At 37.4% G+C, this 10,010-nt stretch overlaps 2 long non-coding RNA genes and 1 pseudogene across 2 annotated transcripts in view; 2 read left to right on the forward strand and 1 right to left on the reverse strand.

Annotated features, from left to right (window-relative positions):
- LOC106342647 overlaps positions 1–1,980 on the forward strand; it is a 4,076-nt gene extending 2,096 nt beyond the window's left edge. The window contains exon 2 of the long non-coding RNA XR_001269847.1: positions 1,725–1,980. This is a non-coding gene — a long non-coding RNA (uncharacterized LOC106342647). The remainder of the gene's footprint in view (positions 1–1,724) is intronic.
- Positions 1,981–7,181: 5,201 nt separating this feature from the next.
- LOC106341707 lies at positions 7,182–7,591 on the reverse strand. Its single transcript, XR_001269742.1, has 3 exons — positions 7,506–7,591; positions 7,333–7,423; positions 7,182–7,258 (listed from the first exon to the last, which is right to left on the reverse strand). It is a non-coding gene; the product is annotated as an uncharacterized LOC106341707 (long non-coding RNA).
- A 1,930-nt stretch (positions 7,592–9,521) lies between these two features.
- Positions 9,522–10,010, forward strand: part of LOC106338056 — a 1,396-nt pseudogene continuing 907 nt past the window's right edge.

Here is a 10,010-nt window from a genome sequence, read left to right on the forward strand (position 1 = left end):
CTAAAAGCCTAGTGAAATTACATCTCAGCCCCTTGTGACCAAACAAAAAAACAGAAGCCATTTTTATGAATATAGCCCTAGTAAATCGTCTGAGTCGTCTGAGATGTTGGAAGTCGTCTGGACGACTGAAGTGTAAGTCGTCTGGTACCGGTTTATTTTAAAAATAATTTATAAATCTTGTAAAAAAATATTTTGATGCGTGAAAAATAAAAATCAAGTAATTATAAACAGTTTTAAGTGATATAAATTAAGATATGATAAAATTGATTTGTTTTGAAGATAGATGAGTGGAAGTAGTGAATCATGAAATACTTTGGTTTAGGAGTTTGGCAAACATATGTTGTAGTATTGTATGTATTGTTAGGGTTAGATTTTGGAAAACTAAAATGTTTTTTTCAAAAATTAGTTTTCACCTATATGTGTTTATTTATGTGTATAGTAAACACTTTTCAAGTTTGATTTGATTTTATGAAGTCTTTAATTAGATAATTAAGTTTAGGGGTTATGTTTAGGGTGTGGACGACTTATATTTCAGTCGTCTGTTGAATAATTTACTCTGACGACGTATATTTTAGTCGTCTGTTGAATAATTTACTCGGACGACGTATATTTTAGTCGTCTGTTGAATAATTTACTCGGACGACGTATATTTTAGTCGTCTGTTGAATAATTTACTCGGACGACGTATATTTTAGTCGTCTGTTGAATAATTTACTCGGACGACGTATATTTTAGTCGTCTGTTGAATAATTTACTCGGACGACGTATATTTTAGTCGTCTGTTGAATAATTTACTCGGACGACTTACATTTCAGTCGTCTGGTGAAGAAATTAAAACAGACGACTTACATGTAAGTCGTCCAGAAGAGTTTAATATTTTTAGCGGGAAATTAAATATTTTTAGCGGGAAACTAAAATAGAAGATTTTCCAGACGACTTACAAGTAAGTCGTCTGGTTTAAATTATTTAAGCGGGAAAATATTTTTTTTAAAAAATTTTAGGCGGGAATATTTGGACGACTTACATGTAAGTCGTCTGTTTTAATTTCTTCACCAGACGACTGAAATGTAAGTCGTCCGAGTAAATTATTCAACAGACGACTGAAATATAAGTCGTCCACACCCTAAACATAACCCCTAAACTTAATTATCTAGTTAAAGACTTCATAAAATCAAATCAAACTTGAAAAGTGTTTACTATACACATAAATAAACACATATAGGTGAAAACTAATTTTTGAAAAAAACATTTTAGTTTTCCAAAATCTAACCCTAACAATACATACAATACTACAACATATGTTTGCCAAACTCCTAAACCAAAGTATTTCATGATTCACTACTTCCACTCATCTATCTTCAAAACAAATCAATTTTATCATATCTTAATTTATATCACTTAAAACTGTTTATAATTACTTGATTTTTATTTTTCACGCATCAAAATATTTTTTTACAAGATTTATAAATTATTTTTAAAATAAACTGGTACCAGACGACTTACACTTCAGTCGTCCAGACGACTTCCAACATCTCAGACGATTTACTGGGGCTATATTCGTAAAAATGACTTCTGTTTTTTTGTTTGGTCACAAGGGGTTGGGCTGTAATTTCACTAGGCTTTTAGGTTAGTTTTGCATTTGATTCAAGTTTGAGTATAGATTTGGGATTAAAATCAAGTTGTGGGTTAGTTTTGGCAAAAACCCCTTCATTTTTTTGGTGTAGATGATAAGGTCATTCACGTTAGCCGTCGGGGCCACGAAGCCAGAAATACATATATAAGGGAATGGTCCAAACTTGAATGTATTAGGGAATCCTATTATAGATAGGATTACCTATTGATAAGTCGTATTTGTGTTAAAGATAAACATAAGTCTTAGAGATAAACTCTCGTAGGAATAGGATTAATGTCGGTCATTGCTCATGTATATAAGTCGTTGTATGATGTTCTAGTAAACACAAGTTAACAGTTTACAATTCAGTCTCAACCTTACATGGCATCAGAGCATTAACAATCCTAAAACCTAATTTCTTTTTTTTCCAATTCATTAGCTTATCAAGTGGAAGGCTACTGATAATTCTTCCGCAAGTAAGACCGGTGGTCTCATAGAGCAAGGTAACGTGAGCATAGTCAGCTCGGCGACTCCTTATTCGTTGTATGCATCAGACAATCCTGGTGCATTGATAACTTCGGTTGTGTTCAATGGAGATAACTATAATGAATGGTCTACGGAGCTAATCAATTTCTTGAGAGCTAAGCGAAAATTATGGTTTATTGATGGAACAATACCTAAGCCTTTCATCAATGATCCAAATTTTGATCTCTGGTCATCGGTTAATTCCATGATTGTTGGCTGGATAAGATCTTCTATTGAAGCAAAGGTTCGATCGACACTGTTTCACACAAACTTTGGGAGAATTTGAAGAAGAGGTTTTCTGTTGGAAACAAAGTGCGTGTACATCATCTCAAAGAACAATTAGCGTCGTGTAAACAGGGTGGTCAATCGGTGATGGACTACTATGGACGTCTAGCAAAGATGTGGGAAGAGCTTGATATGTATAAGCCTTTCCGGCTTGCAGTTGCAGTGATGCTGCAGTGTATGAGAAAGAAAGGGATGAAGAAAAAGTTCATCAGTTTGTCATGGGGTTAGATGAGTCCCGGTTTGGAGGTGTATGTCATGGAATCATATCTAGTGATTCATTAGTTGATCTTGGAGAAGCATATGCTAAGGTAGTACTTGAGGAGCAGAGACTTGCTTCAACAAAAGAAAAAAAAGTTCAACAAAGTGCAGTTGGGTTCGTGGCAAAGAAAGATTCACTCGACTCACCTAGTTCTGTATCATCTCGTCGCCCTTCTCAATGCTCTCATTACGGTCGCAAAGGACATGAAAAGGCTAACTGCTGGCAATTGGTTGGGTTTCCGGAGTGGTGAGAAGAGCGCTCAAATAACAGAACAAAAAAACAGAGTATCACAAAGTAGCAGAGGTCGAGGTGCATCAAGTTCTGATCGAGGTCGTGGCAATGGAACAAGAGCACACAACGCTCATGCAACGTCCTCTAATTCTTCAAACTTTCCAGCATTCACAGATGAGCAATGGAAAGCACTTACTTAAATGATCAATGAGAAAACAAAGTCAACTTCCGATAGGCTGACTGGTAAGCTATATGGAGATTTAATTCTTGACACTAGAGCTTCTCACCATATGTCTGGAGAACTCTCGTTTCTTGAGAAAGTGTCAAGCATACCACCATGTCCAGTTGCATTTGCTGATGGCAACAAGACGTTTGCCACACATATTGGCGTGTTCCACCTCTCTAATAAAATCACACTATCTAATGTGTTATTTTTTCCAAACCTAAACTGCTCTCTTATCTCGGTGTCCAAAATTCTTCGCCAAACAAATTGTTTTGCATTACTGATGGACACTCTTTATGTTTTACAGGATCTTTTCACGAGGATGCTGATCGGAGCATGTGAGGAGAGAGATGGGGTTTACTATTTCAAGGACGTCATGGCCGCTAGAGTCCAAGCTGCTGAGAAGACTGTTAAGGTAGTTGATCAGTATCGTTGGCACCAGAGGCTAGGGCATCCAACGTTTTCAGTTTTGAGTCTTTTACTTTTGTCGATTTCTACAAATAAGCCTCTAGCTTATAGTCTGTGTGACACATGTTTTCGAGTTAAGCAGACAAGAGAAGTTTTTTTTGTCAAAGTTTGAATAAAACAAAAGAGTATTTTGAATTGATTCACTGTGATGTCTGGGGTCCTTATCGTTTTCGTTCATCCTGTGGTGCTTGTTACTTCTTAACGATAGTTGACGATTACTCACGATCAGTCTGGACATATTTGCTTCTTGAGAAGTCGGAAGTACAAATTGTTCTGCGAAATTTCTGCATAATGGCAATGAATCAGTTCGGTAAGGAAGTTAAAACAGTACGTATTGACAACAGCACATAATTTATGTGTCTCTCTTGTCACTTTTGTGAGCAAGGAATCATTCCCCAAACTTCATGCACTGCAACTCCTCAACAAAATGCTCGTGTTGAAAGGAAACATAGGTATATCCTCAATGTTGCACGATCATTACTATTTGTAGGGAATTTGCCGATTCGTTTTTGGGGTGAGGTAATTTTAACAGCTTCTCATCTGATAAACAAGACCCCATCGTCAGTGCTCGATAATATATCACCGTATGAATTTCTTTATGGAACCAAGCCTTCATATGAACACTTAAGAGTCTTTGGCAGTTTATGTTTCGTATATTACAAGTCAAGGAACAATGATAAATTTGGTTCAAGGAGTAGAAGATGTGTGTTTATTGGATCTTCATTCACTAAAAAAGGATGGACAGTTTTCGATCTTGAGACATAGGAGTTCCTTATCTCATGTGATGTTGTGTTTAAAGAAAAAGAGTTTCCTTTCGTATCTAAGTCATCAGTCCGGTCCTCTAGTCAACCAACTCCAAAAGAAGTAATTGATGAGGATTGGGAGATTACACATGTTACTCCCTTGGTAGAAAGGGGGAGTTCCGTTACTGATCAACTCCAAATTTGCAAGAGGTGCAGGCTGTCAGTCAGAAAGATGAACAATCACCTTCTAATAGTCAGCCAACTGAGCAGACTCAGGTTCAAGATATTCCAGAGTCAGAATCCATCCCATCTGTACCTCCAGAAAACATATTATCTAGTGAAACAACGGGGTGTGGTCAGAGATCTCGTATGCCTTCAGTTAAACTCAAAGATTACGTCATGTACAATGCAGTTCGTCGTGAAGAAACCCCTCTCTCTTCTACTTGTTCCTCCTCTTCGCCCTCTAGAAACAATCCATGTACTACTCCTTATCCATTGAGCGATTATGTCACTGATCTAAATTTCTCAGTTTCCCATCAAGCGTTCTTAGCAGCTGTAACGGCTGGAGTGGAACCAAAACGTTATTCTGACACCATCAAAGAGAAAGTATGGCGCGATTCTATGAAACTCGAGGTGGTTGCTCATGAAGACCTAACGTACGCTTAAAGAAAAAGACAGCTCTGATCACCCTTTATCTTTCTCAGACTCCAGTAATATGTGTGGGGCAAGTAAACGTCAGCAACGAGGACTTCTTATTGGGCTTACTGCCTCTGCCTGTCTTAGGTACCCAAGGGGAGTCCTACTAATAGCCATGCTGAGCTGTCCTTATCGTAGTCATCTTTTGACACATGGGAATTAGCAACTCTGCCGCCTGGAAAGAAAGCTATTGCCTCACAATGGATACATCGCATCAAGTATAACGCCGATGGTACAGTTGAACGTCAAAAGTCGTGTCTGGTTGTCTGTGGAAATAAACAAGTTGCAGGTGACGACTATGATGAAACGTTTGCTCCAGTCGTCAAGATGGCCACAGTTTGTAGCCTGTTAAGTCTTGTTGCAGAAAAAGGCTGGGAAGTTCACCAAATGGACGTTCACAACGTCTTTCTACACGGTGACCTTGAAGAAGAAGTTTATATGCGATTACCTCCTCGCTTCTCTCATATTGATCCAAGGAAAATTTGCAGACTTCGTAAAGCGATTTATGGCTTAAAACAGGCTCCTCGCTGCTGGTTCTCCAAGTTATCTAATGCTCTCATCGAGTTTGGTTTCATTCAAGCCTATTCAGACTACTCTTTATTTACATATGCCAAAGGAGCAAAACAGGTTCGAGTTCTGATCTATGTAGACGATTTGGTACTTGCAAGTAACGACTTGGAACTGCTTACCAAATTCAAAACTTATTTGGGAGATTGTTTTTGTATGAAAGACCTTGGCAAGCTCAAATATTTCTTGGGGATAGAAGTGGCTCGATCTGAGGAAGGAATCTTTCTCTCTCAAAGGAAATACGCGTTAGACATTATTTCAGATTGCGGATTACTTGGAGTTGAACCTGTATCTATTCCCGTAAAACAGAACCATCACTTGGCAGCTGACAAAGGACCATTGTTTTCAGATCCAAAGAAATATAGACGCCTAGTAGGATGTCTGGTTTACTTATGCGTCACTCGTTTTGAACTCTGTTATGCCATACATTTGTTGTCACGGTTTATGAAGTCTCTGCATGTTGTGCATTGGGAGGCAGCATTACGCGTAGTCAGGTTTCTTAAAGGCTGTCCTGGACAAGGTCCTACGACCAGACAGTTCCCTCAAACTCTCAGTCTATGTTGACGCTGACTGGAGTACATGTCCACTTACACGTTGTTCGTTAAGTGCTTATGTTGTTCTGCTTGGAGGAAATCCTATTTCATGGAAGACCAAGAAGCAGAAGACAGTTTCTCACTCTTCCGCTGAAGTTAAATATCGAGCAATGGCTGCAGAAACTAAAGAGATGAAGTGGATTGTCCCACTTATGAAAGAACTCGGTATCGAGGTCAAGAAACCAGTTCTATTTTATTGCGATAGTAAGGCAGCTATCTACATTGCAGCAAATCTAGTCTTTCACGAACGCACCAAACACATTGAACGAGATTGTCACAGTGTTCGTGATGCAGTTAAAGCCCGCCTTATATCTACTACCACTACAAGAAAACTTCTCATTATAACATGAAGAAAACACTATTGAAAGATAGCATATGGCGAACGCTGTATCTTCCCCCGCAATCTTTTCTCGGGCACTTTAGATAGCGTCTTTTTGTGTGCTATTTTAATGTATTATTTCAATAGTGTTTATTAGTTATGCAATTGTAATACTTATGATAACATAGAATAAATGCTGTTATAGCTTTAATAAAAATTTTTAAAAAAATACAATTAAAAATATTTCAAAAATTTGTATATTAAAATTGGTTATATGACTAGTATATTAAACTAAAATCAAACTAAACCAAATTTTGAAAATGTTAAAGCTACAACTAAAATATCTGAACTTAAAGTTCTATCTCCTAGTGCCGCACCACACTACGACTTGCATCTCCACAGCACAACATCTTGCCTCCTCTGTCATCAAGCTTCTCGCATCAGACTTATAAAGGGAAAATGATGTTAAGCAGAGAGCCATGGAGAGTGATCCTGACAGGGACTCGTTGTGGAAGAGTTGTTATACTCCACGTAATCATGATCACCATTTTCTGGTTTAGATAAAGAACAAAGAAATTAAGACTTTCCAAAGCATCATGATCTCTGTAACTATATGTTGTGATGCTAAGATTTACCATTAGTGGTGATTCCATCACGTGTCTTCGGTGATTGAACCTCCGCGCCTCGCCTCCAAGCTTTACTAAGTAGTACATCCCAATTCAAATAGAAAACACCACCTAACAAAATACACAGACACACAATATGAGAGCAAAAACTAGAATTTGAACTTAGTAATTTGGCCAAAAGATACCTCTTGAAGTTTGTCAACTGCTTCATCAATTCCTGCAACATCACAAAATTCATCAACCGCATATGTATTCTCTGTCTCATCTGTCGTCCTTCTACAATCAACTCAAAGCATAAACAATTAGAGCTCAAACAAGGAAGGAAAGAAATAAGCATAAGAATCTGAACAAGAAGAACCATAATCATGACAACTCGTGTGATCTCCTCCACATCACTCCATCATCTGCTTCTTGCTGTGGCTGTTGGTGGAGCTGTGGTTCCAGTTGTTTAGTGTATCATCAAACAAATTGTACTGTAAGAATTAGTAGGAATAAGTCAAGAAAATTTAACTCAAATGAAACAAGCCATTAACACAAGTGTTCTCAACTGACATGTAATTTTGAAGTATGAGAAGGAACCGTACCAAAAGACTGAAAATGATTTCACCGCCTTCCTCGCAAATCTCAAAGCAGCCACGTCTTGGTTGTTACAGCAAACCCAAAAAAAGAAAGAAAATAATTAGCTAAGGAAAAGCATACATGTCAACTATAATGTGACGACAATCATGATTCATGAACATCTAGAAATTATGGAAATATAGGAACGTGCAGTCAAAAGATTTACTACCTTCTCAGCATTCAGAGTCACTAAGATCCAGGAACAGCTTCCTCCAGGCCTTTCTTCCCCTGGTTTGCTTCAAGAAAACAATAAGAAACTTCAGTTAAGTAGCGGAAACAGAACATCACACAAGTGTAGTAAGAGGAATGGTTAGTTCTTTCTCCCCCAAACATCACCATAACAAGACACACGAAGTACCAAATATCTCAATGAATGACTAAACAAGATTTAGTTTTCTGCAATAAAGTTCTAAAGAAGATGAAGAAGTTTATTTTCATGTACATACCTGCGAGTAAACAGAAGGATATCAAGAAATAAAACTATTAAAAGTAGACATTTTAAGTGTAGAATTCTGAGATTGACATGGATATATGACTCCTGAGATTGATGGTAGAGAGCCAAAAGTATCCAAACTCTTTGTTTAAGCTGTTGGGTGTACAGTGGTAGCCTTTCCACCACCATGGAAATCCTCTTTAACTCTCTCCACCAAGGCCATTGGAATATGCTTCCCAACAGATTCAATAGCAACAACACAAAGACAACACAAGAAGATCAATATCGTTTTAAAAACGGAAAGATAAACCCCCAAATTTTGAAAACCTAAAAAATTAAATTTGGTTTCATTACCTTTTTGAATTTCCTGGTCTCCTTCTCTAGATTAACCAGTTTCATCTGCAAATCTATACGAACAGACATGTAAAATTTTGATATATCAAAGCAATTTTGAAGATACAGAGCATCCAGAGGGAATAAGAGATACTTGAAGAGACACCACAAGAGCGCCACTAGAGACTACTACCTCGAACGGATTTGTACCTGCTAGGGTTTTCAGTTTTGAATCGGCGACTCAGGTTCTGGATCAGAGAATTTCTCTGGTGGCTTTCTCTTGGTCCGATGTAACCGCGCAGAGCTCACCGAAGGGAGAAACCAAAAGTTCGCGTGGGACTTTGACGAAGATTGAAATCTTCTCTCTTATCTCTTATCTCTTCTCTCTTCACTTTTTTCTCTTCTCTCTTCTCTCTTCCCTCTTCTGTATCTGCGTTAGGTGGTCAGTTTGGAACCCTAGATCTAGAGAGCGAGAATGAAAGAACAGAAGATAAAAGAAGAACATAATTTCTTTTGTTCTTAAACATTTTTCTATTTTTTATGTAAGTCACGCGGGACTTGAAATTTTTTAGCCCTCTTCACCAATTCATAGCGTTTTTAATATATATTCAGAAGCGCCAATCACTAAAAATTGCTCGCGTTAATATATAGATAGCTTTGTAATTTGGAAACACTATGTTAAATTACGGGTCATGCCAAACATATCATTCACATACAAAACTCTATCTTCTTATGCTATCTTTACCCACTTCCCTTGTAGTGTACGCATGTCCGCACCAAAGAACTGATATCTGACATTCTTACCAAAGCATTGGGTCGTTCTCAGTTTAAATTCTTGTCATCCAAGTTGGGTGTTCAAGATCTTCACGCTCCAACTTGAGGAGGAGTATTAGGGAATCCTATTATAGATAGGATTACCTATTGATAAGTCCTATTTGTGTTAAAGATAAACATAAGTCTTAGAGATAACCTCTCGTAGGAATATGATTAATGTCGGTCATTGCTCATGTATATAAGTCGTTGTATGATGTTCAAGTAAACACAATTTAACAGTTTACAATTCAATCTCAACCTTACAAAATGTATTCACTTTTCAACTGGTAATATGTAAAACGAAGACATATAAGCAAAATTGAAGTATCAAAACAGCACCTTTGTTTAGTTTTGGTTTCATGGTTTGAAATCAACTGTGATAAAAATGGTGTCAACACTGTAAACACACAAACTATTAGCATAGGAAAGTATATATTCTTATATTTATTTAAGGTAGTATAGTTATGTGCCTCTAACGGCTAATACAAACTTATCCTTTTTGAATGATTAGTGTTCGTGCAGTTTTTTTTTTCTTTCATCTTTCTGATGACTCAAACTCAAGATTTTTGATGTGATCTTTGAGGAGGAATCGACCATTGGAGAGTAAGTTATTGTTGAAATGAAGCAGAATTAAGCAGCTAGACTTGAGAATTAAGCTGCCAGACT

The sequence above is a fragment of the Brassica oleracea genome, chromosome C4 (genome assembly GCF_000695525.1).
Source record: "Brassica oleracea var. oleracea cultivar TO1000 chromosome C4, BOL, whole genome shotgun sequence".
NCBI classification, from domain to species: Eukaryota; Viridiplantae; Streptophyta; class Magnoliopsida; order Brassicales; family Brassicaceae; genus Brassica; species Brassica oleracea.